Raw genomic sequence first — 5,305 nt, forward strand, 5'->3', positions numbered from 1 at the left:
AGAAAAAGAAAGACACCTTAAACTAGAAACACCTTCAAATTTCTATTTTAATAATTTGACAAAATTATATCGATAATGTCATTATGTAATGTATTTAATAAAAATGATATAATTAAAGTGTTCCTATTCTTACCTGGACGGAGCTCCAGAGGTTTTTCTTCTCACTGAACACAAATGTAAAACTGTCAAACTGCGCACCTGCTCCTCTAATAAAAAGCTTTATTAAATCTCCTGCTATTCGTTTCGCTGTCCGTATCTTTTTGCAGACACTTGTTCATCTAACTTTTTACGTTCCCTGTGCGGCTCGAGGCACGTAAAGCACGTCAACTTCGCTGCCGTTATTCGGGCACGCGCTTTTAAACCCTCAGATAAATCCACTGGAACATTCCACCGGAAATGACGCTGCCGCCTCTTCCAGCTTTTTCCATAATATTGATGGACGGTTGTTTGATGTTTGTAGAAATCATCGACCCCTGGGGTGCAACCCAAATGAAGATACACTTAAAATAATAATAATGATTAAAAAAAAACCTCGACATAATCTAACTATCTAAAAATTAGGTATTTAAGAAACTCCTGCTTCCGAATTTAAATGAATAAATGTTGTTTTGTCTGTCTTTAACTATTTTCTTATCTATATTAGATATGTCTACTTGTGATAATTCACTTGCTTGCTTCTTAAATAAACATATTCATCAGAAGTTACACATAAATGAAACCCTAAAGAGTAAATACCAATATTGGTTGCTCAGGTATATAAAAACGTGTTGAATGTGGAGCAGATTCATCCTGAAAACCAGTGTGTTTTGCTTTTTAAAATACTGATTCTTTTTCTTTTTATTAAAGAGTCATGCATTCATCCATTGCCGGACAGTACAGTGGCTGCCAATCAAGCCCAAATCATGAACCTTCCACCACTGTGCTTGGAAGTGGGAATGAGAGGATTTAATGTTGAGTTTTTTTCTTTCTTTCTTTATTTATTTTTGACTTCCTATTTTCATTTTGAAGACGTAACATTCTGTTTGTGGCTGGGTCGTGGCCTGAAAGCTGAAAAAGCGTTCAAAGTCAGAGAGTTGCTGGTTAAATTCCCACTGATTGCTACAATGCACACCATACAAGGCCCACTGTCTGGTTTTGCCCACCTTTGTTAGACAGTGGCTGTGATAGAATAGGCTCCAGCATCCTCGTGACCCTCCCCAAAAGAGTGATTAAGCGGGTTTGGAAAATGGATGGATGCAACAGCAAAAGTGCCCTTAAGCAAGATAACTAATCTCCAACTATTTTCCAGTCAAAAAAGTGTATAACACCTGTGTTTTGCTCACTCTTTGTCCCACAATCACAGTTTTTGTTCATACATAGTTTAACAAACCAAAGGGAATTTGTACTTTTCCTTTGTTTACAGAGTTTTGCTTCCAAACAAGCCCGCCTGCTCCAGTGATTTCCCATTTGAACTACTGTAACCTTTGACCTATGACAGGCTTCAGGTTTTTTTTACAGACATAGTTCTGTATGAAGATGAGGTGAAATCCAGAGGAATATAAATCCTATGCATTTGTTTGTATCGCCTTCACCAAACAGCAAATGGGATAGGCTCCAGCAACCCAGTGACGCCAAAATGAGTTCAGTAGGTTTAGAAAATGGTTAAATAGATGGATTAATACATTTTGTCTTCCATTTTTGATTATCTGCAAATGGAAATAATTACATGCAGTTCACATCAGCTGATTACAAAGTCAATAAGAAGTGTTAGTGAATAAAGAATCATGTTTTCTACTATCGGTTTCAATTCTGGCAATTTAATAATGTAATTCACACTTTATTCAGGTGTATTTGCAATAATTTGCAATAATTTTTGATCGTTTGTTGCATTTCCTTGAACCTTACACCACCTAAGAGTTTTACTTCAACATTGCTTTGCTTCAGACGATCGAATGTAGACCCAGTTTCATTGCACAGATCTCACTGGAACAATAAAATGTTCAGTGTTATCCATTACAGAAGTAGAAAGCATGGTAGACTAAGAGATTTGAAACACTGAAAGGAAAAATACAACCATTTTCTGTTTTATTTTGTCTGTAAAAAGTCATGCTTGAATAAATCAGAGAGTCTTGAGTGCAGTGGCACAGCTAGAACATTTTACATGGAGGGGCAGGAGGGGGGCAAAAAGACTTTGGAGGGGTAGAACAGCAGAGTGGAAGGCTACTACAGATGAATAAAATTCAAAATGTGTTTCATAATTTTTGTCAATAATGACATCAAAATTTTCAAAAAAGGGATAGGGGGGCCAGAGAATGTTTGCTGCCCCCCTGTAGCTCCGCCCCTGCTAGAATGCTATGTTAGCCATTAAAAAAGACTGACTGCATTTACTTTTTAGGTTAATGATGTACATATCAAAGACAAGTCCTTAAATATTCCTTCATATAAAAGAAAAAATATGTGAAAAAGTTTATTAAAAAACAGCATTTTGATAATGAAATTCAGTGAAATGATCATGGATGGGGTTCCACTCAAGATTCCTTTCAGTGCAGAAACTGCATGAATAGTTTGGTTCTGAACTCCAGGGGGGTTTAAACCGGACAGTGATCTGCAGACAGAAGAGGAGGAGCTCTCTGTGCTGCTGCAGGGATTCCTCCGTACTCATCCCTCACATGTCTCGATGGAGAAGAGCGGTGGAGATGTTCACTCAGACACTCCGATTCCTTCAAAAAAGTAAAAGTTTCATTGGAATCATCTCATTAGTCATGTTTGGAGGATAAACGGCTGTCATTTCTGCCTTTTAAGAAACTCCAGTGTGATTTTGTCAGCACACTTGAGCTGATCATCATGCTGTTTATCTACTATTCCCAATTTAAACCTTTTGGAAACAGTTTTCCCCTGTAATCCAGTATCTGTTTATTAAAAATAATCTAAAAAAGTGTTTTTTGTCTCCTCTGTTCAAAGAAGGTTCAGCATCTCTTAAAAAATCTCAAAGATCATATTTGATTTGCAGAAAAACATGTCTTGTGTTTGCTGGGAGCGGATCTATTCATTGGATGAAATACACCCCCTAGTGGCCACAATGAGGTACTGTTTTTTTAAGTAGAGGATAAAAAAACAAAAAAAATGAAGTTAATTTCTTTATTTTACAATTGACAGTTCAACGATTCCTGTGCAAAAACAAGACGTTAATTGTTTTAATTTCTAATAAAAACTAAAATCAAACACTTTAGGTCAGAGATGATGCATTAAAGTCAAATTCCAACAACTACATTTAGATTTATTTATTTGTCACATGTACAGTTTTCACTGGCACATAAAACAGGTTACTGAATGAAGTAGTTTCATACATCAATACATAAAATGCAGATGCATTTTTCCTGCTAGTGAAGTTCAGGTCTGGGTCTGTTTAGTAAATAGAATGAATTCTTTTGGTGTTTTTAGTGACATCAAAACTATGTAAGTATCAAAGTCTTTAAATATCAGCTCAGGGTCCTTTCAAGTTCAAATTACATTTGGTTTGTAATCAACACAGGTGCTTTTTATTGATTTGACATTTTTTCTGACATATTTCTCTAAACTGTTATTTTTTTCTTTGCTTATATTTAGTATTTGCTTTTTTTTATATTAGAGAGTTGTCATCACTTCCTGTTTTTAAGTCTTCTCTTAAAACCCACTTTTTTTTACTTTGGCTTTAATACACAGTGAAGATTATAATTATTATAATTATAATAATTATTATTATTATTATTATTGCTGCCTCGTGTCCTGGCTGTGGACTGTTGCTCATCTTGACCTGTTCTGACTGAAAACCTGCTTTGGGACATAAAGACAGTAGTTCTTTATCAACAACAACAGCTGGGGTCAGTAAACCAGAGCGAATAGTTAAAATTCCTCTCATTCAAGTCGTTTCTGCTGAAGGAGGCTCTAAATTAGATCAAATATGTTTTAATTAAAATGTAATACAAAAACTATCTTTACTTTAGAGAAGGATACAGGGAGGCAAACAAGTATTTAAACACCCCCCGCTTAGAAATCATGGAAGGATCTGAAATTTTCATCTTAGGAACATGTCCACTTAACAATAATAAAAATAAAAAATATATATATGGAAATCACATTCTTTAAAATAATGTATTTGTATGCTACTGCTGCAAAAAGGCATTTGAACACCTGTCAGTCAGCTAGAATTCTGACCCTCAAAGACTTGTTAATCTGCCTAAATTAGAAGCAGCTTTATGAGTTTGTTAGCTGCATAAAGACATCTGTCCACCCCACACAACCAGGAAGACTCCAACTGTTAATGTTGCCAGGACCAAAGAGCTGTCCAAATACACCAGAGACTAAACTGTAGACCTCCACAAGGCTGGAAAGAGCCACGGGGAAATTGACAAGCAGCTTGGTGTAAAAAGATCCACCATAGAAAATGGAATAAGCTAAACATGACTGGGGCTTTATGGAAGATCTCACTCACCTCGTGGGGTCTCAACGATCCTAAGAAAGGTGAGGACGCAGCCCAGAACTACATGAGACCTGTAAGAACTGGGACCACCGTTTCCATGGTTACTGTATCACATCTCGTGTGCTTAACCCAGCACATTTCCAGGCCCGTCTTAAGTTTGCCAACGACCGTTTGGACGATCCAGAGGAGTCATGGGAGAAAGTCGTGTGACCAAATTAAAGCTTTTTTGTCTTGAATCCACTCGCCGTGTTTGACAGGAGAATGATGAGTATCATCTCAAGAATACCATGCCTATTGTGAAGCATGGGGGTGGAAGCATCATGCTATGGGGGTGTTTTTCTGCACATGGGACAGGACGACTGCGATGTATTAAGGAGTGGAGGACCCGGGCTGGGCCTGGGTACCTGGTCGGGCCCACTGGGTTTCCTGCCTTTTAGTGGACCAAAATTCATTCAGCAGTTCGCACAAACCTGGAGACGAACTACAGGAAATTTTTGACCTGTGTAATCACAAATAAAGGCTACTGTGTTCAGAGGTGTTCAAATGCTTATTTGCCTCGTTGTATACTTTGTGTGTATGTATGTATATATGTATATATATATATAGCGTTCCCAGTGGTCTTTTAATTATGCCATTTTTGGCTAAAGATTAAAAACCTGTGTCCTTTACTAGAATATAGTTTCTGCAGAGCACCAGTAGTTTACTAGAAATTCACCTCTGAGTGGTGGGCGGGACTGTTGGCATAAAGTAAGGCCGTCCCCACTTCCCGTCATCCATCTGTTTAGGTGTTGTCCTGCCCCTCACACTCCCAACTCTTACATTTGAGGTTTGTTTTGGGGTTTTTTGGGTTACAAATTCTGTGGAAAT

General features: G+C 37.4%; 1 protein-coding gene across 2 annotated transcripts in view; it reads right to left on the bottom strand.

The window, feature by feature from the left end:
- tmem269 (transmembrane protein 269) overlaps positions 1-468 on the bottom strand; it is a 9,309-nt gene extending 8,841 nt beyond the window's left edge. For both annotated transcript variants that reach the window (XM_024292755.2, XM_036212851.1), the window contains exon 1: positions 134-468. The gene's annotated coding sequence lies outside the window, so the exon portion shown is untranslated. The remainder of the gene's footprint in view (positions 1-133) is intronic.
- Positions 469-5,305: the final 4,837 nt, after the last annotated feature.

This window comes from Oryzias melastigma, linkage group LG7 (assembly GCF_002922805.2).
Source record: "Oryzias melastigma strain HK-1 linkage group LG7, ASM292280v2, whole genome shotgun sequence".
NCBI lineage: Eukaryota > Metazoa > Chordata > Actinopteri > Beloniformes > Adrianichthyidae > Oryzias > Oryzias melastigma.